The sequence below is a fragment of the Aphelocoma coerulescens genome, chromosome 15, assembly GCF_041296385.1.
Source record: "Aphelocoma coerulescens isolate FSJ_1873_10779 chromosome 15, UR_Acoe_1.0, whole genome shotgun sequence".
NCBI classification, from domain to species: domain Eukaryota; kingdom Metazoa; phylum Chordata; class Aves; order Passeriformes; family Corvidae; genus Aphelocoma; species Aphelocoma coerulescens.
Genome location: NC_091029.1, coordinates 5,671,101 through 5,693,484, shown reverse-complemented (window position 1 = coordinate 5,693,484; position 22,384 = coordinate 5,671,101). Strand labels below are relative to the sequence as shown.

Here is a 22,384-nt window from a genome sequence, read left to right as displayed (position 1 = left end):
TTCATCACCAATCTATTCTAAGAAAAAAAACAAGCCACACTGTACTAGGTAGACAGAGTAGAATCATCTGCCCGACTCTTAATTCAGCCTGCCTCCTTTTCTTTTTTCCTAAATGATTTACTCTCACACACTGCTGAGCTGTCTAGAGTCTCACATGGATGAGCAATTTAACTTAGTGCTAAAAGCTTGGGGCAGGTACTATCACTGGAAGATGAACCACTCTGTAAACTCAGTACCTGATGGACAAACTCTTCAGCACAGACATAAAAACAGAGGATGGAGTCAGGCAGAGTGCTCTCTCCAAAACTGCCAGGGCATATGTACCAGCATAATTAACCCCACAAAGAGTCCATGGGATCCTTTAAGCAAACACAAAGCTTCAATCGATATTAAGTATCTAAAGAAACAGAGAACCATTCCCTTGATGTAATTCCCTTGACATAGGCTGTATCAATTTAGCTTTGAAACCATAACCCGTATCTAAGAAGTTTCTAGTTCAAAATCCTTGAAATATGCTGGGGCACTTTGCACATGCCTAAAAGGGTAAAGCTGAAACCACAATTCAGGTGCTTTTATCCAAGGTTACAAAATCTGTATACATTGCTGAAGGTCTAAAATAACTTTATAAAGAGCGGCACCAATTTTATGTGGGTTAGTGTTACAGGACAGACAAACATTAAACCAACAGATGAAGAATACTTTGCTCTGTAACTCTATCACCTAAAACGTCCTGATGATTAAAAGAAAACTTTCACCCTTTTGCCCTTTTTTTATGTCTGCCAGGATAAGGCATTATAGTTTTACAAAATGCCATACAAATAGCTCAGGATCTTTCTACACACTGTCTCGTGTATAGAAAAGCTTTGGTTTTTTTTCTCAACCATACAATAAATAACAGCTCTACCCACTTCAGTCCAGAGAAAAAGGACTGAAGAAGTAAGAAGGCCAAAAGGAACAGAAAATTCTTTCCACTGCCACTTTCCTCCAGCATACTGTTATTCCATAACAGCTTCCAAGTGTGAATGACCCTCTGGAGCAGAGTCACCAAGCACATTCTGCAGTTATGTCCCTGGAAATCAGTATAAACCTAAAGCTGAAAGAGCTTCTTCTCTTCCTTTTACAAAGCCTGAGTGATGATCAGATTGAGAGCAGCTCTGTGGAGGAAAACTTGGGGGTACTAGCAGATTAAAAACTGGACATGACCCAGCAACAGGAGCTCCCAGCCCAGAAAGCCTGTCACATCCTGGGCTGCATCAAAAGAAGTGTGACCAGCAGAACGAAGGAGGGGATTAGATTAGGAATTCTTCCTGTGGGGGTGGGGAGGCCCTGGCACAGGTTGCCCAGAGAAGCTGTGGCTGCCCCATCCCTGGAAGTGTCCCAGGCCAGGATGGACGGGGCTTGGAGCAACCTGGGATAGTGGAATGTCCTTGCACGTGGCAGGGGGTGGAACTGGATGATCTTTAAGGTCTCTTCCAACCCAAACCATGCTATGATTATGTGATTCTATGCATGGAGCAATCAGGGACACAGTAAGGTACCAACCAGACTATGGGTCCTGTAAGTCTCATTCCAGGTCCATATCACACACCCGGAGCAAAGTTTTGCTTAAATGGAAGCTTCCACATCATTTGTTTCCTGCCTCCAGCAGACCATAAACCAGCAGAAGCTGCCAAGGCTGAAATTAAGAGTCAAAATGATACATATCTTAAACCCCAACAGAACAATGAGACACCTAAACAGGCACTCATCTCCTTCTGACAAACCACTAACCACATTCCCTGTCTCTATGGTTCTCCAAGACGGAACTGCAGGACTCCGTGCCCTACTGTATGAAAAAATTGATATGCAGCTTCCAAGATTTACCAAAAAGGATGGTCACTCCTATAGTGCAGCTTTGCAGAGCTTCTACCTTCCAGTCAGAAGAAAGAAGGTAAGAACAGACAGCACACAGGACATTCTCCCTTCCACCAGACATGTATGTTGTCCAAAAACTAGAGGAAAATCTTGGAAGAAAATCCTCTCATCTCACTTTACCAAATCAGCCAAGAAGTAAGACTGAAAACCTGCACACATTAGGAAGTATTCAAAGAGTGCCATGAGTTCACAGCTGCCTTGAACAAAATACAGATGACAATACTGGCTGGTGTCATCTGAGGTATATGCATCAAGAAGCAACTATCAAGCACTAAGAGATTCAAATAAGGCTCACAGACCTATGACAGGAGCAGAGAAGAGTGAAATATACTTCTGTAGTGGGAAAGTTAATACAAATTCTAGACCACCCAAGACCACAAAGTAACACAGAAGGGCTCTGGGGACCTACCCATGTCCCATAGAAGACCACAAAAGAGAGGATAAGAAGGTAGGCATGGTAGGTTTTTGTCTGCGTTCTCAAATAAACTGTTATGTTCAAGGTGCGGATCAGAAGTGTCAACCCAGTAACACAGTTCTAAAAAACATGTACTGAAGACACAAAAAACCCCAGAATCAGCACGAAGGCCAGTAAGACATGGGCTTCATTGACAGAAAACTTTCTGTCCAGAAAAGCACTCCACCACTCCAAGCCACAAGTAGTTGGTAGATTCTGCTTGGATACCACAAGCTTACATTGTAGTGATCCCTGTAGATCATGACAGATAAAATATACTGTAATTTTCCAAACCAGGGATATCAACTAAAAGTGCAACACGAGCATGTGAATTTAAGAATTAAAGCCTGAAGCACTGGTGTTACTTCTACTGATTAGCTGCCCAGATGTAGTGAAACACCATCCACTGGGGCTGATGGTGCTTATGGCAGGACTCATCCAGTACAAGTGCCTGTCATCTTCTCATGGTTTCTTGTCACAATACAAGTGAATTAATCACAGAATCACAGGACACAAAAAGTAAGCCTAAATGAAAATATCTATCAGGCCTAGGGAGGATTCAGGGTGTTTCTGGATCACAGACATGTTTCACTTTAAACACACTAAACAAAAGAGATGATGGACAAACTACAATGGCAACAATAAAACTAATTATTTTCTGTGAGGCGGAAAATTATCAGTAGTTTCCAACAGTGACAGTAAAAAGCAAATTCCAAACACTACAGTGCACAAGCCTCTAAAAAGGAGCAGAACTATTCAGTCTTTTTGTGAAGACTTGAACACTTTATTGCTGTACAGCCTGGAACAACAGACACTCCATATAGCTTTCCCACCTGGAATGCACTTGGCATGGATTCATCTCTGTCCGCATGAATCCACATTCCTTCACCAGGCAGGCTTTTGAAATAAAATTTACGAGGTTTTGTAGTGCTCAAAAGAAAGCATAAGAAATGAGTCAACCTGAATGGCAACTCCATCATCAGGGAAAGCTTTCTCCTAAACCAGGTGTAGCCTCTGGTAACTGAAAGGAAGAGTTCCTTTCCTGCCTTACCCCAGGTGTATGGAAGCAGAGCCTGGTAACTCAGTTCAGACTTCAGATACTTTTAGTTACCCAGCCCCTCGGTGTCCTCTTACCACTTCCAAGCTCTAGGTCTTGTGTCCTTCCTCCAATCCCATTTCCCAGGGAAGCTTCTTCTAAAGGAAGGATCCAAAGTCTGAAGGGTATGAAGGCTCAAGTGAAATAAGGCAACCGAACAACATCAGTATTTTACAGGGAGCAGAAAAAACATTAGTATGCTTCTGCTGGGAGTTCTGTAGTAAGTATCCCCCCTGTCAAACCAGCCTTACTAAACACAAGAAGTGGACGGAGCATACATGCTTTTTCAAAATGCAGTAAGTCACCAAACAGATTTTTAACAAATAACAACTTCATTCACCAGAATGTACTAGAGGATGCAGAATGTCTGATTCACAGACACTCCAGTATTTTGGTGCTAGACTCGCCAGAAGTCAGCTGGACAGAGATATGGAAAAAGGGGCACACTCAGGAAGACAAATATAGAAATACTCCTCAGAGATGCAGAGAATTAGGAAAGCATTAGGAGCTCAAACTGGCAACAGATGTGAAGACTAATATTAACAGCAAGAAGAATTGCAAACAATAAATGTCTGCTATTGAATGGGGTTGGCACAGAGCAGTAACAAGGTAAGCAACCAAAGCTGTAAGGAGGGTCGAGTTAGGAACCATCCATGCAAACCAGACATGCAGGTGTCCGAGGAAGCTGAGAGGATGCCTGCAGGTGTCTTATTAGAGCTGGCTGCTTTAATTGCCACGTCAGGCTCTATTATTTTTCACAGGTCATCGAGACTGGGGGAAGGCCCCTGATGCCAGGAAAAGAGTGCCACACTTGTCTGCAAAATCCAAGAAGAAAGATCTGGGAAACCCCAGTGCAGTCAGCCTCTCTTCAGTATCTGAGGAAATTATGGAACAGATCCTTATGACAGCTATTTCCAGGTACATAAAAAGACAAGATGGCAGCTGAAAATGTCAATTTGGATTTACTAAGTATAAATCATGCTTGACCAATCTCAGTATCTTTTCTGATGAAGCAACTTGCTCCATGGTTGACAGGACAGCTGTGGATGTCATCTACCTTCATTTCAGTGAAGCATTTGAGCTCTCTTTCAACATCCTTGCTGACAAACTGCCAAGATATGGATTAGTGTCCTGTTTTAATTTTCTTCTCAGTAGCTGGTACCATGCTGTGCTTCACATTTAGTGTGAGAATAATATTGATAACACACTGATGTTTTAGTTGTTGCTAAGAAGTGCTTACTTTTCATCAAAGACTTTTCAGTTTCCCATACCAGTGAGCAGGTACACAAAAAGCATAAATGATTATTAAAATAACCAATATGAGACCAAGAAGGCTGAAAACCAGTCAAGCTACGTGTTAACACTCATTTTTTGCATTTCCTCTGAAATTTTAGTTCCTTACCTATGAAAAGAGAAACTACTTCTTAAGAATTAAAAAAAATTACTTTGTACTCATTCTCCAAGACAGACGAGTCATCCTACTTGATCAAGATTTACCACTAATTGTCACCACCACTGCGATTTTGATCTTCAACAAAAAGCATCACCACAAAACTATTTCTTCCTACTACCTACAAATACAGCAGAATGGAGAACTAACTTTTCCATCTCCATTTACTCTTCTGCATTGGCACAGCAACCTGTTACCAGAAAGTGATCTAAGGCTCTTGACTGCAATATTCCAACCCAGCATTACTAAAACCTCACCAGAAAGAAAAGAATCAGGCCTTAACTCCACTGTGTCACGCTGTTTGAAAAAGGCATCAGCAGAATGTGCCATTACAGAGGAGCAATCCACAACTGTACAAATGGGGGGAAGGATTTTTTAAGAACTAAATAGCAGGGTTTTTTTAAAAAGAAGTTAGGCATTCCTATTGTTTCTGCAGCCTCATGATAAAGCATGAGGGTTTTTATGCTGGCTGCAGCTGGACCATAGCAGCCTTTTTAGAAAAGGTGAAAGCCAGAAGCATTTCCCCATCACTCTGTAGCTTTGCCATGCAGATAAGAACATTTATTCCTCAGCATAAGTAGAAAACCCCATTAAAACATGGTTTCTTTTCCCTTTCAGGCATATTTTTTCTGTTTTAAGGAAGTACATCCTGCAAGAAACCAAACTGCCACAAAATGTAACATTATAGGACCTGAGCATTTCAGCAGTGAGCTTTTCTTGGCTATCAGTTGTGACCACGCTGTCCAACCCAGCGGTTAGAACTGAACCCACAAGTGGCTTCCACTAAACTTTCTCTACAGCAAGAGCATCAGGCATTCCTGAAATCCTCTCACAGTCCACTTACTCCAGGAAGTATGCCAAAAGGGATGATGAGAAAGCCAGTCCATGCTGCAATTAAATGTAAAACCAGAGATACTCAGTTGAACACATCCACCATGCAGAAGAGGCCAGGCAAATTCTACAATGCAGACTGGCCAGTACTACACAAAGCCCACCAGATCCTGTGAAAAGGAATAGTAAGTTTTGAAGAGCAGCCAGAGGAGGTTTTGTTAACTAGGGAACCAGATCTTTGCACTGATCTAGTTCATCAGCAAACTCAATTCACCTGTGCCATGTGCTTCAAATCCCTCAGGAGAGGAGGAGAACTGCCAGCTGAAAAGAGATAGCTGGCAGCAGCAGTGTATTCCCAGGCATCCTCCTGCTAGGACTGTCCCAGCTCAGAGACACTACAGACACCCACAGCATGGGCACAGTAACAGACACACACACAAATCCAAACTCAGCACGTTTGCACCGGATTTGCTGCACAAGCAGTGACTGTACTGCCCAAGCTATGCAGCCAAGCAATCTATTGCAACAAAGCAGCTGGACACTAATTATTCCAAACCCTTTGCAAAGGAAGCTCCTGGTCCATTCAAACAGAAAACTGGAGTCTCCTTCCTTTAAAGCATCTCAGAAAGCAGAACTCCCATGAAAAGATGTACATACTGCAGACAACTTGAAGGAAGATGTCTTTTCTCAGGAATTGAAGTGCTCTGATTACACCACATTTTCCTACCACAGTACAAAGGAGAACAAAGTCATGTTTACAATTGTGGGGCTTTTTCCCCCCTCTTTAAATTGGTGGAAAGATGCTGGCAAAAGATGCAGGCATAATGTCACTAAGAATGGGAGAAACTAGAGAGAAAATCTGGAGTAAAATGATATCTTCATAAATTTCTTTCAGCAGAAGGCCAGTTGCTACACAATAAAACAAAAGAGTTCTGGCTCTGTAAGGAACAAGATGAACCCCCAGAATGCACTAATTACCAAAACTTTAGACATAATAATAACTGACTCAGAAAATAAGGATTGTCTTATATCTCATGAAAAACTGCATTTGTACAAGCAAATACTGCATAGTACAAGCAGTACTATGTATCAGGTGAATGTATCAGGTCACTGCCATATAATCTCCTTGGCTTAATGCCTGATACGGAGTTACCAATATTTTGCAACTAAGTTTTGTAGCAGAAAATGGAGTAGGAAGTATGAAGACACCTTGACAAAGACTGTACAACATAATGGGTTCTATTTGTTCAACCTTAGGGAGTGTTTGGGGCCCAGAAAGAATGAATACAACTCTTCAACAACAAAACCCAAACAAACAACAACAAAACACAAACAAACAACAAAACTGAACAAAACAACACTAAACCCCAAACAAACTACCAAACCCAGTTGATTGAAGCTGTTCATATAAGGAACCCTAAAAGAAATTTCCATTTGCATTCCCTTGCCAGAAGCATACACAATGCACACTTAGAAAATTTGGCTGTGCTGAAAATTCCAAGACTGTTAGGAGGGAATCACAAGACAACACACACATGTGCGTGTACCAGAGAAGGTAGTATTTTATTTTACAAAAGCACACAGCTCTGAAAAGTCTCAGAATTACTCATTTGCAGGTTGTTCTTTAGCAAGGAAGTTTAACAAACAGATTGACAGATCTGATGCTGACCCAAAATTTCACAGTACTGTAAGACTCCAGATGAGTAGTGACTGTCCTTTGCATGTGTACACTGCTCTGAGACATCCAAACTCACTACAGCTCATTTTTCTGACACCTGAACGGGTCTAGATCCTGGCTTTCCAGGCAGTCCTGGATGTAGTAAGAGCTGACTTGCTTCTGCAGAGTTCTCTAGGACCTGTGACAAGAGGAGATATTATTCTGTGTATTTTGCAATAAGCTACTAACAAGAAGAGCTGGTCTGCTTGCATTCAGATTTGTGGGGAACTTTGCTAGCCAAACAGAGAAGGGTAGGGAAGGAGAGAAAGAGGAGTTAAAAATAACACAAATTATTTCTGAGGCATCCTTTGGGTTACAAAGAGAAGATATTACTAGAAGATCCAATTAAACAGCAGTATTACAGATAGGCAGAAGCTAGTTACATCTGGAGATCACAGATGTCCCCCACATCCTATTCTAATTTTGAGTGGTATGCTGCACTGAGGCATTCCAGATGCACACACAGGTACATCCAGATTGTTTTCCTCATGTTTGCTGTAAAATACCCTCAAACATATACTGCTCCTGCCATTATTCATCAATATTCAACAGCAATTTCAACTACCATTTTGCTCTACATGCCACACTTTGATGAAGATTAATTTCACCACTGAGAAAATCTGAGAAAAGACATGGTAAAATTTGTAAAAGTGTGTAAACACTGGTACTTACAATGCTCTGTCCTAGATGACCTCACCTGTTCACCTCTCACTGTAGTGTAAATTGGATGTGTATTCCTACACTTTCTTTGATCCCCCTGTAATACCATACTTCTTACCCTACACCTACTGTCCCTGTAAGACTCTCATGAAGGATATTCTCAGTATTTAGCAAAGTCTCATTGTTTGGATTTCCAAAAGTAGTCAGTGTCCATGCAAAATGTGACCCAGCCACAGAGCTCTAGTGCATCCCTTTCCATTTCACACCACAGCCTTCATTAACAAGGTGATTATATTGTCCTGTCTCCAAGAGGAAGCATTCACTGGGGTGAGAGGGTAGGAAGAGGAACAGAGAACATGCACATAGAGAAAGGCTGCACTATAACTAAGAACAATATTGTACTTAAAAAGAGGGACAGGGGAAGGGAACTAATGTGAGCAGATTGTTACAGAAGAATGCAAAGTCCTTACCACAACACTAATCAAACTTCCTTTGTCCTATATACACATGCCAAGCAGGAACTCTGTATTTCTGCCAGAAACCATTTTCCATGTGCATGACAACATTTTATCTATATAGAGAGGTAAAAGCCACAGAGGGAAAAAAAAAAAAAAAAAAAAGGTGAGAATGCAGAAAGAAATGAGGCTTAAAATGCACAACACTCCATTCCATCCCCCTTCCCCTCACTCCAACCTCTCATCTATAATCCAACACAAGAGAGACAACAGGCAAACAGCAAGAGGTCATCTTCAAAGGGCTGGTTGCCAAGGGAGGCCAGTGGAAAGAGCGAAGGCATGTCCTCATCAAAGTCCAGCAGCTGTGGGAGAGCCACAGAGGTGCAGCTTCCCCTGGGGCTGCAGTGAAATTCAGAGATGGAGGATAAAGCTGGAGCTGGCAATATCAAGTGGGCAGCTTTGCACTTTGCTTCAGGAGAAGCACAAAAGAGAAGGGTTAGGATATTTTAATCCTTCTCTCTACCCATTTTTGCACTTGAGATACTTGAACTACTGTTTAAACTCATCAAGATACATCCTGTAGAATATGCTGCAGCAGGCAGAAGGCAGCAGCAAGGATCAACTTTCTGCTCAGTTCAAAATTAAAATTTCATCTCAGTGACTACGCCTAGAAGAGGGATGGAAGAGGTACAGCAGATAATGCACAGCCAGCTGTAGTTTCGTTCTCACAGAAATCATAAATACATCTTCACAGTTGGAGCCTGGGAGACAGTCACACAAAAAACCCTGCCTGCACACACTACCCAACCAAATATGTGTTATTTTTCTTGGAGAAACTGTAGAATAATAAATAACACAGACTCCTGGCTACCTGCAACATTTGCATAAAAATTAGAAGCCAACATAAGAACAATCCCAGACTCTGCTTCTTATAATTCTCATAACTTTTTGAGGCACTTTTATTAATAATGCACATGATGACCAAACATAAAAATTATGCCCCTAGTCCTCAAATACAGAAATAGAAGCTGCAAATGCAAGCAGTGAAATCCAACAGATTAAGTAAAATCTGAATGCAAAGAGGAACCAAAATTGCTCTATTATGAAGAAAAAAATAAAAAAATCAAGAAATAATTAAAAATTAAAATTTTAACTTTGTAGTTCTCAGAAGCTAGGAGCTGCTCTATTTATGTCATCCTTCCCTGATAATAACAAAGTACTGATTCTATTAAGTGACTTAATTAGCCGACAGAACATAAAAATTCAGTTGTTGAATTATCAAGTCATGGTAGGATAGAAATAATTTCATTATATTTACCTCCCACCTCATGCCCAGTATCTTCCCCAAAACACACAAAGAAGTGAAGCAGCTGGCATCTGCTAAGGATGAACAGACACACTTCTTGAGCGTGTGTTTTGGAGCATGAAGTTTCAGTTGCTGTCAGCACAGTGGCAGCTTGAGTGCTAATTCAAATGGCACCAAAGTTACATGGTTTGAACAAATTCCCTGGGTTGCAATACAAAAAAAGCCATCAGCAAAAAAAAGGTTTTAATATTTAGAAAATTCTTGATCGCTACCTTGACTGCAAGTCAGTCTGGAGTACCATCAGGGATGAAAAGACATCAGTCATACAGTCAGCTTTAGTCAGCAAGAAAAAAAATGTTTTTCAAGGCTGAAACATAATAGCTCATAGCCTAAAGATGTACTCTGTTTCTCAGGTTAGTATGTGAGCTAATCTTTGAATATTTACATACACACTCTTTCAAGATTCTATGATGGTTCATGATCTCTGGCCAATAGAAAAGTTCCTTCAGCCTGTGCTGCACAAGATGCTCTTGAAAGTTTCTGAATATTATGAAAATTAAACAGCCTAAACCAGAACCCTGATTTTGTGTCTTTCAGAGTGATGTGATGGAGACCACCAAACCACCATCTCTGAGATTGTGCCTCAGATGTGCTCTCAGCTCAGCGCTGGAGTAATGATTTCTCAGTTCCCAGAGCTCACAGCACGCCCCTGAGGCACAGGTCCAACAGAGGTGGGATTCCAGCACTGCCTGCTCTCACTGCCCAGACTAGACTTTCCAGAACCCTGTCTTCTCCACACTCTCCCTCAGTTGCTCCTCCTACACTGCATTATTTCTAAGGAATATTATTTATTCCTGTGTCTTGAAATGAAAGTACCTGCATTGCATACTCTGTTCAGTCTTTCCTTATTCCTCTGCCATAAATCAGTTCTGACTACTCCAAATCCCTTCACACATCTCTCTTAAGACATTATAGGAAGAAAAATATTGAAATCAGCTATGGGTATTATGGGTTTTCATTACTTCTTTGTTATGCTGCTACAGAGTTAGACTATTTTGGACACCTCCCCTTACTTCTTACCTTTGCACGCATTCTCTAAAGCTTAACCTTTAAGATTTCTAAAGTTATAAAGAGTTGACTTGAGGATAACTATCATATTCTTGTATTGAATTTTATCATAAATTACAAAGCACTCTCCTGTTCTCTACATTTAACTTCAGCTTACACTGCAACAACCAAAAAATGTTCCAAGAAAACCCCTGTGACATTTTTTACTATCAGAAGGTAGCGTTCATCTTAAATTGTTTTTCAAAGTTTGCCTTTTGGTCAGATTCTTGTCAACCTTCTATAAGCCATCCTGAACCAATACACAAACCAGTAAAATTTACAGAAGTTATGTTTCCAACTCCAGCTGCCACATGCCTTCTCATATCCCTGTGCTCCAAACTTTCCTCTCCAAAACTTAGCATTTGACCGTCCTTTTATCTGATAACCTCATATACTTCAATGGATTTGTACTCAACTTATGGCTTCTGCCCATGTGAAAACGTATTAAGGTGCTACGTAACTTTTGGAGGGAAAGGAACCAAAAGGGAATGCAGAGGTCTCCAAATAGGTACAGCCTTCTATTTGCTTCCAAACTGTCTCCTCTTTCTCCAGCATCAAGTTCTCAAGAAATTACTTCCTCAGCATCCTTCATGCTCTGCCCCTGCTTTGCACATTTTCTGGCTAAGTCTAAACATCACATCTAGTTTAACATGCACTTCTTTGTCAGCTCCAATCAGCACAATCTCTCTGGTCTATATGGAAATACAGGTGAAGCCAAAGTCTCTGCAACTACACAAGACGAGGCTCTAGAACAGGATGTACAACAGAACACGATCTCCTTTACTGGAAGGTGAGATGACTTTTTCCCTGTACCTTAGCTTGTCCCAGCAAAAATGAGATGCATTTCGCTGTTTCCTCTGACATCCCCCCAGCCCACAGGTCCAGAATTCTCTCAAAGCTACTCACACCACTTCTGAGCCACTGGTGCAAGTAAGATCTCCTAAGGAGACAGCAGCCATCCTCTGTTAGGTCCAGCCTCTTGCTTCATGAGTCTGAGTTCACTCAGCAGCACTTGTGGTACCTTGCTGCATCATGTCCCCTGGGAACAGAGCAGCCTGAGTGCCAGATCCTTACACGAATGAAGGAGGAAGGTGGCAGGATGGAAATCTTTCTCCCTCTGCTTAAACTTCCTCACTCACAGCACAGGGGAAAGATGCCCCTGCCCAGAGAGGAACTGAGTACTTTAAAAGAAGTACAGGCCAGTATTAGGGCATGTAAATCAGGTGCAAAGAACTGCTCCTGAAAACACATTAAGGTTTAACATTTGGGTTTTTCCGTACAAGAAGAATACCCTGGTGCACTGGGTTCTCCATTTCAGGTAAAGCAAAGAGTAACACAATGTTTCAACATTTTCTATTACAAGAATTCAGTGCCCATTGCAATCTTTCATGTTACCAGACAGAAAGCACTCAAATCCACTGGGGAAAAAACGCCCTTCTTAAAAACTACCACCTGATGGCAGCCTGTGGCTTCGGTCCTATTGTTCCAAGTGGCAACTGGCAACCATTTTGAGTGAGATTAGCTCTACCCTGAGTCACCACTGAAGAATGCTCTGTAGTAGAGAGAATGACTTGAAAATAAAAAGCTGTGCTTAATTCTAACGTAGCATATTGCTGAACTAGTCTCTGCAAACATTCCCATTTCACACACTGTGAAATTTATCCTCCCTCTTTCAGCTCTGATTTGTTTTATTTTGCACAGGAAATAGCCAGCTTAGATGTAACAGGGGCTCCACAGCTCAGTGCAGTGCACAACTCATAACATTTGGTCAGCATCAAAAGCTGACTTGATGGCCAGTTTCACTCGCTGCTCACAGCCTATGATTGGACATCTTGAACCAGAATCAGAACTATTCTGCACTCAACTAATTATCACTTCTTCGCTCTTTTTCATTTATCAAAGGCACTTGCAGGAACTTAGCACTTGGTGCCTGAAGGATTCAATTAGTGTTATTTGAAGTCAAACTAACAGTAATGGAAGTTCCTGAAATTCTGGAGACCTGATGCACTCCCCTTTCATTAGAAGGAAGTTATTCCTGATCTAAGAGCAAAATTCAATTCCACTTTGAATAAAAAAACTACAAAACAGAACTGTTTTACAGAACAGTAAACCAAAACAGGTTTTCTCAGCTTTTTCTGACACCATATTAATGCACATACTTATCATATTACAGCACCCTATATATGGGTGGAAAAAAACAGGTACCAGAAGTTTCTAAAGCTTAATTTTTACCATAATTAAAATAATTAAAATCATGAGCCCAGTTCAGCCTTAAATTTCAGATGCTTGTGCTGTATTTCAGGATACGTCAAAAGTTCTTCCTCCTTTTCCCATCTCTTTCTGGATGATTCCTCCTTCCTATGGCCACTAATCTATTGCCTCATTTCTCCTCTCTTCCAGACTTAGCCCTTCAGTACTTCTCTTCCACCCCATCCTGCCCCCTTTTTTCTCATCCAACTCCTCCAGCCCTGGCATACAGCCCATGACAATAAGCCCAGTAAAGCCTATTGGCTTGGGTTTAGTGCTGCGTGTCCTGCTGGCACACCTTGACAAAGAGGTATGCCTCACTGATTGGGAAATTAATGGTGTAAACTGTACTCCAAAAACACAGCAGTGTGGGGTGAATGAGTGCTGTCTGCAGGACATTTCCCTCACATGTCAGAAAGTTCAGACAGCGCAGTGAATGAGGTAAGATACTATGAGACAAGAAAATACAGTGTTGTGGTTAAAGCAGCTGAATGCTTCCCAACAGACGGGATTGCTTCCTCTGCCACAGGATTCCTATGCAATGTTGGGCAAGTCATAAAAACAGCCATGCAGGGTGTGACCAAAAATCCAACCAGCACAGTATCCTATCTCCAACAGTTGCTAACTGCAGAAATGTGAAGAATATGAAAAGCAGAAAAAAATATGGAATGGTTATCCTTTAGATACAGCCTCTTAATTATGGCTATCAGTGATTAAGACTTCCAGAGCTGAGATTTCACTCAGAATACTGTGTTTAAGCAATGCATCTATGTTCCATGTTTTAACCTAATTCCTTTGGGATGACACACATACTTATGGCTTTTACACCATCCTACAGCAAGAAACACAACCTACTGTTTTTAAAATGTCATTCTTTTGCTTGACTGTAAAGCTGTTTTGTGAATTTCACTGAGAATGCTCTGATAATAAATTTGCAAGGAGTAACCAGTAATTGCTCCTTAATCACTGTCTCTACATCAGACTTTACTCAAAGTCTCTTGTCAACAGCTCTTTTCCAAGAGGCTGATAAAATTCAGGCCTTTTTCAGTGAATGTCACTGTTACATGACTCAGCTGATCCAGAGCTTGCAATCTGCCTGTTCCTTTATCTGATCTCCCCTTCCAGTTTTATGATGCACTGCATGCAGCTTTCGAGCTCCTGGAGCCCAATAGTGCTCACCAAGCCTTCTGCTTTGCTCCCTGATAACCCTCTTACCTTTCCTACTAATTGCAACAACCCATGAAATTTTCAGTGTCACTTACACCAGGGTAAGGTTTTCACAACACACTTTATTCTTAAGAAGGAAAAGAAATCTTAGCCACAATTTTGAGAAGCATTTTATGATGCTTCTGTGTTCTTCCTGGTGCATGCCTCCAGCTTGTAGTACAATTAACCAAGATCAGCACTGATAACCTGCTGTACATACAGCTGTGATTGGGAGAATCCCTTTAACCAAGGTCCTTAGAAGGCACATTCAACCAGATATAAACAAAGAGAACGGTCTGCAGAAAACGTGATAAGACACAAAAATAAAAACAAAGTCAATGGAATCTGTGCTGAATCACAAGAATAAACAGGAAAGGCTAGGCACTGTGAAAAGAACAACCACACTCACAAGCACATCTTTGCCCTCCGCTGCTGGGGAACTGCTAATTTTGTCTGTACTATTTAAATAACTATTGGTGTTCATTTTTAAAAATACATGTAAGAGTCCATTCCATGAGGCATTTTGGGAGTAGGTTACCTATCTGTAGAAGGTTAGTATATATCACCATCACCAAAGTCCACATGAGAGAAATATCTGTGCTGGAAAAGCCATGGTTAGGATGCTTCACTGACTGTCATACAGCATGCAGCCTCTGTCAGGTAGCTAACAGCACACAGCAAAGTATTCACCATCAGTCTTGAGACAGTCATTCTAGCTCAAGAATTCTCCACCATATATTGGCTTACTTCTAGTACCTAATAACACAAGATAGCACTGTCTTTTTTTTTTTTTCAGAGTACCTCAAATCATCATGGTAATACATTGTTTTAGTAACATAGTAGCTGATTTAATACAGTCACCCAGATTAACAGAAGTTTTCTATGCAAGATCATATCACCTTTCAGTAGCTGACTTCATAAACTAGTTTGGACACACACTTGCTGGTCCTACATCTGATAAGCTCTTCTTGCTATCCTCTCCCAGTTCAGAAGAAAAGGCCCCATCTAATGTTGTTCTTGTTAGGCTTTAAGGATACATTTTGTCATCAGCCTACTGGAGATGTTTTAAAACATCTGTGTGGAGGAAGAGCTGGGGAGAAGTCTTCCCTCTCTCCCCACCAATCACTGCTACCTGAAGTGCTGATCTTCCCCAGAACCCTTAGGATGGGTTTGAACCTGGTTCATCACAAACAAGAGAACAAATGAGAGACTATCACCTCTAATTAAACATAACAGAACTCACAATCTCAAAAATAAAAATACAGCCATTCAAGTAAACTTGTCCTTGTATGATGAGGCCACAGACACAATTACCGAATTTGTACCTGTAATACTGTTGTTCAATACAAAAAGTTAGCACATTTTCTCCTAGATTAATAACCTTTTCTAGTTTCTTAAACAAAAGAAAATCTGAACAAACAAATTGTAGTTGACAGTGCTACATCTCTGTCATATATATTCCCTCAGGCTGGAGTCTGAGTAAAACCTGTTCATGATCAAACTCATCTGCTCACTATCATCATCAGCTTCCTGTTCATTCATCAGTATATGAATGGTTACAATAGGGCCATCAAGACAAAAGATGGCTTCAGAGGGAATGTCTGACAGAGGAAGAAGTTACATCAGCCTGACGCTCCTTTGTTCACAAAGCTCTGACCATTAATAGCAGCTAAAGACAAGGCAGCTGCTGCACAGAATTAGGAAGAGACAGAAAGAACAATTACTTCCTGGAAACGTTTTTTTCCCCCTCCAGCTCAAAAACACTCTACAGAATTTACACTGAACAGTAAGAGAATGACAAAAATTCTGGAGATTTAGTTGTCTTCCCTCCAATCCTGTTAGCGAGCAATTTAAGGAGGTACCTGTCAGGCATGCCAATAAAACTGCTGCTCTACATCTCCTGCACCACATGCAGCAACAAGGACTCCACTGCTCTTCAAAAATAAAGTACAATGTCACAGTATGCAGCAACCCCCAAAACAGATCTTCCCTGTGCTCTCTCAAATTTAGACAAGCAAGCTACACATGAAATAATGGACTGGAAAAAAATATGACAGAAAAACCCATCAAAGGCTCTCCTTTAGAACTTGATCCTTACGGGAAGACCTAAGCCATAAGCTGGCAGAGCCTGGAAGCATGTACTGCAGAATTCTCACCATCTGCTCGCTCTAATCTTACATTCCTTCACAACTATCTGCTACTGGTTTCTGCCAGAGAGTCACTGGAGCACAGGAACTTTTTTGGTTAACTTAGCATGGCAGTTGTGTTAATTCACTTGGTTGCAGGAATCGAAAGGCCACAGATACTGCTGGCAGAAGTGGCTGCACAAACTCAGTAGAGCATACAAGAAATCAGCTGAAACCGCTTTTTTTTTCATTCTGTTGCTCACTAGGAGCAAAGAATGGGGATGCCATACTGATGGCAGAACCCACCAATTTATCCTGCTCTATGGGCAGAGAAACCTCTGCTTTATCAACTGCTGTCTTCTACAACAGACTAGAACAGTCTGTCCTTCACATATGTGGATGGGATTTCCAAAAAGAATGTATTTTAAAGCAGAAAGCCATGGTAACTGCTAGGATTCCCATCCCAGAATTTTTCTCTAGCCTCTGTGTATGGTGAGGGGAAAGTGCCTGCAGCAGTAACACAAGTACAAGTCAGAGCCCATCTCAGCTCTGTAAGATGTGCAAATTTCCTGGTGCCTGAAGCTTGGTAAGTAGAAACCAAAATCAGAGTATTTTAAGTGTACTGAAGCACTTTCTATTAGTGTCAAGTATCAAATCACACACATCTGTAGAAGCAGCATGGCAGAAGAGAGGCACAGGAGGGTGAAGAGAAAAAGGTCTGATGCTGACCAGCAAAATTCAGAAATTTCCACTTGAGGCAACACAAGAATGCCAGTATCATCCCACATACTCCACAACAAAGAGGATGAATCCCTTTTTCAGCAGGGACTTTATGGCTTGCCTTATTGAGGTAATAAACTGATTCAGCAGACTACAAATGTAGCTTTGACCCCGGAAGAAAGCATTAAAGTTAACAATATAGGCAGCCACCTTTCCCTCATGATAGATTTTCAGATTTCAGAGTGCCACGATTTTATATATTAATCTGAACTGCCCTACAAGTGGTCTCAGTCCTACATGGGAAGGAAAGCTGTAGATTTTGCCAGCAGAAATAACCACTTTGATCTCTGGCATCCTGGAATACATTCTGGGACTGAGATAATCCCATTAGGTAAAAAATAAGTGAAACAGTGCAAAACGGTGAAGCTGATTTTAAGTTTTGGAGTTAACAGCTCCCCAAAGACTTATGGAGGGACTCTCCCTCCCAAGGACCTCCAGTGTATACCAAGAGATGCATGCAGGATTTGCTCACCATCTAAGCTGAAGAGCTGGTCCTGCCTGAGCTCCAAATGTGTAAAATCAATGCAACTCTGTTAATTGATACACAGTGCCTTTCTGGTAGTACTTACTCATTCAGGCTTTGAGTCATGTCCACACATAGCTTTTGGGTATCAGACTGTGCTAGCTCAGGTCATTTACTGTACACCATACACACACACCTTTGGGTGGAAAAGCTGGACTACCATGCTCTATCTCACAACTTCACAATGTTCCCTTTGAATTATAAAGGTGGGACCTTTATAAGCAAAATGAAGGTTCAGAAACACACTTCTGCAGCTGTAGCATATAAAGAAAAGTGAGGTCTGTAACAAAAAGGATTGAAAACTCCCTCCACCCCTGCACATCTGTTCCAGAAAAGTCACACCTCTTCTTCCCCCTTTCCACATAGATAAAGGGGGAGAACAACTGTTTCTTTCCCATTCACAGCTTGTGCCTGAACAAGCCTTCGATTCTTGACAATGGATCTGGCTTATCACCTCCCCTCCAACTCTACCTTGCCTGTGCTTAACTTCTTTTCATACAAATCCCAGAAATTTTTAACCAGCATTCTCAAGAGAAAACAAAATAAGCTTCCATTTTAATAAGGAAGGCAGCCTGAAAACAAGCATTCCTTCCTTTGCCATTTTCCTACTTCATTCCACATGGACACCACAAGTGAGAGAATACCACATGCAGAAGTTGTGCAAAGTAAAATAAGAAAAACTGCAACTTTGCAGTCACTTCAAAATGTTTGAGCTCCATGCTGTTCATGAAAACCTTCTATATACTGAGGTATCCCTGCTCTATCTCTGTGGCACATGCTTCACCTCTCTAAACAAACAAGGACTGTCTTTGTGCTTTTGTTTAAATTAAGAAAAAGAAAAAAAAAGAAAAAACCAACCTGTCTCACAGGCTGTGATTACATCAGCAAGAGCATTCTCCTTTTCTCTATCAATCCTCCCTTACTCAGGCTTTGAAGAGCCTCTGTGTGCTGCTGCCACTTCCTTTGATCTTTCTATTTTATGCCCCAGGGCCAGCCCTGATAATATCTGCTTTGCCTCCACAGTTTTGGAAAAGGCAGCAGCACCCATTCCTGTCCAAGAGCAGCTTTGTGAACACACTGAGCCGGCATGTGTGCCCTGTGATCCCAGAGCAGCAGACACACAAAACACACAGTCTGCACACACGCCACTGGAACAACATGTGGGCAGGCTGCCTGTGCCCTCCTGTTAGCGGCTGCATTTTCACTCCTCTTAAAGAATAGATGGCCGTGACAACTTATGGTTAGTGTTTCAGCCATGCAAAGGAACAGCAGAAACCCTAGAGGAAAACACTGCCTATTTCAGCAACTAAATGCTTGACACATTTTTGGTTAAAGAAAGAAAAAAAAAGTCAGAGGTAGAAAGCTAAAGACTGAGTGGCAGAGCAGCGAAGAAAGAAACACAGATCCTACCAAGAGCCAAGTGTCAGATTCTTAAATGAGTAAAGATGAAAGGACATACTGCTGCTTCTTCTTCTCCTTCTTATTAAAGATAACTCTAACTTGAAATTTGGAGATCTGACCTACAGCACTACTATCATCGTCTCTTCAACAGGTACAGCCAGGTATTTTAATGTGACCCCTCATTAGCTAACGGGTGAATTGTTTTTGATTGTCCCTTTAGTGGCATGGCTAGAAGGAAATTTGTTCTCCTCAGTTTCATATAATGGCATCTCCCAAAAAATCGTGCAAATATTGACAAGAAATTATTAATCCAAGAGATAAAGTGTTACCCTAGAAAATCAGGGAGCAACTTCAGTCTGTCTAGTTCCACTGCTGGTCCTGGCAGGAGACACCACGTGTATCAGACCCAGTCTGCATCAGGTTTTGCCCATGGCAAGGTTTGCTCTCCAGAAGCAGCATCCAGCAGTGCCATGCACATTTCTGCAGCACACTGCACACAGCAGAGGATACACACAGCTTCCTTCCCACTGTACAGCACTATTAACCCAGTGGCTTTTCTTACAAACATCATGGCTTGGTTTCCTCCATTTGGGGCAGGTGCCACTACTGTCATTCTCCTGTCAGCTCTTGCTACACTTCGAGCTCAGCTTGGCTAAGGTGTATCACCAGGCCTGAGATTTCAGGTCTGAGGTTCCAGCCAACTTCTGAGAGGGCTTGCCAGACAAGAGTTCGACCTGCTTTACACCACTCTGCAGAGGTGACTCTTTTTCATCCCAGACAGCAGCAGTGTGCACTTCACTACCACATCACATCAGAAGGAGTTGAGGAACTTCCAACACTGGACCCCTGTGTTTCTCACCCCTTTATGGGAAAGGATATTTTTAATCTGTATTTCTTACAATCTGTCCTAATCCAAAAATTTATAAGAACTAGATAGCATTTGAAGAACTTCAGAAAGAAAGCCTTCACACTGAGACAGTGATGGCAAGACTGAAAGAAACCCTGACCTTCTCTGCCATCTCACACTGCATTTGCAGGCAGCTGCGTGCTCCAAGCTAAGCCCACTGCTAACTGCTAGCTACAACCCCATTCCAGGTTTTACCCTCAGCCGCTCCTCCTAGTACTTCAAAGGAAAAGTATTTTTGTACAGCCCAGCAAGGAGTGTAAACTGTTCAGCTGCTTCCAAAGCAAGATTATTTAACTCTTAAGTACCCAATATCCTCTGCCCTCAGCAAGGGATGTCTGTGTAAAGAAAAAAAATTTACCAGGAGCCTAAACATTTAGTCTGTTGTGTTCATGACTTAACTAAAAAGTGACATGCCAATAGTCACCCTCCCATTTCCCCTCCCTCTTGTTTTGGAAGGGAGGAAGAGGTCAGAAAACTTAGAACTCCTAAAATGAATTTGTGAGAGCCATAGAATCACTGAATGGTTTGGCTTGGAAGGGAATTTAAAGCTCATCTCATTCCAATCCCCTGCCATGGTCAGGACACCCTCCACTAGACCAGGTTGCTCCAAGCCCCATCCAGCCTGGATGGGGCACCCACAGCTTCTCTGGGCAACCTGTACCAGTGCCTCACTATCCTCAAAGTAAAGATTTTTTTCATCATATCACACAGATACTTTCCATAACGCATTATGATTTTGTTCAAACAGCTAGAAGACATCATTTCTCTTCAATACGTCAAGTCAGCTATAACTATCTAAATACCTTCTGAAGTCAGGCCAAAGGAGCCCACAAATCCAGCAAACTCCAGTAAACTAAATGCTTCCCTTGGCCTCCCACTCATTCTCACAGTAGTGACAAGCTGGAACACAGGCTTCCTCACAAAAGAAACCTCAAATAAATCTTTGCAGAAAATATGGAAATAGCCTGGCTGTCTTTATGCTGAGAGACAACTGTAAAGGTAGACACTAAATGATGCTGTTCTTAAACTAAAAACAGGACCAATTTAATTACTTTTGTTCCAAACTTCCTCATGAAGTTTGAGTTTCCACGGTCTCCCTACCACTTGGAGCACATGAGTGGACCACTGCCCACCACTCCCCTCCTGTTCCCTGGGGTCCCAATTTTTTTTCAAGCCCAGATGGTTCACAGTTGTATACAAACACTTGTAACCCACCTTTAACCAACACAGATCCAGGGAAAGGTGCTCATCTTTACATTAACAGAAGATGGGTGAACTTTGATCTCAAACAAACCACTACATTTTGTCTGACATCAGCATATATACTCAAGCATATGTACTCATATATTTCAATTACAGAATCTGCAAAACCCATTGGGATTTACTGTATACAAGCTTCTTTTTACTTGGGTATTAAACAACAGAGGTTGCCTACTAATTAAACACAAGACTCTTGCTTACAGTGAGGCTGTCCATGCCATTTTTCTAGTTATGCTTTTATTCTACACTTTATTTTTTATATTGGAGCTTGTCTGACTTGTATTTGTACAAGGCTACACTCAAGCTGCATCTTCTTTACTAAGGCACATCTGTATTCAAAACACTCAAAACCTGGTAGATATGCTGCCAAAACCTTCATCCAGATTATAACACAGGATAAGATATTGCTGCATTCTTAGTTTGGACATTTTAGTTCCAAAATATTTTTTTTTTCTCTCATACAGCTAGCTGATACTTCAAATAACTGCACCTTCTGTTACCAACACAGAGAATGAAAGCTCGGATACATTCAACTCCTCCTTGCTTTGTCAGATGTTATCCTGTATCTGCAGAATGGAGAAGGGGTTCATTTGGAGTGCTACAGGTATATAAAGTCCCTTCTTCTTAAGGATAAAATGAACAGTGTCTGTTGCAGCACTTCCACAGCAGCACCACCACGAGTCTTCATTTCTTATCATCCTCCAGACTGAATGCTATTTATTCAGAATGTATTATGACAGTTTTAGTAATAAGGATTTGGAATTTGACACAGTAAATAGCTGCATTCCCACACTGCCTGGTAGCATTAAAATTTCTCTTTTCTTCTCCCTTCTTTTCAGCAGTCTCACTTATTTCAAGGTGGTCCCAAAGCTCTGAGAGCAGGACAGAATTACCATTAGGAAAGTCAGGGGTGCACATGTGGAAAACACAAGCAGTAAAACTGG

General features: G+C 41.5%; 1 protein-coding gene across 5 annotated transcripts in view; it reads right to left on the bottom strand.

Moving 5' to 3' along the window:
- Nucleotides 1–22,384, bottom strand: part of ZNRF3 (zinc and ring finger 3) — a 68,340-nt gene that overhangs the window by 30,508 nt on the left and 15,448 nt on the right. Inside the window, exon 1 of one of the 5 annotated variants that reach the window (XM_069030984.1) lies at nt 5,759–5,911. The exons of the other annotated variants lie outside the window; for them this stretch is intronic. The gene's annotated coding sequence lies outside the window, so the exon portion shown is untranslated. Of the gene's footprint in view, nt 1–5,758; nt 5,912–22,384 lie in introns of those variants that run through there. 5 annotated transcript variants of the gene reach the window in all.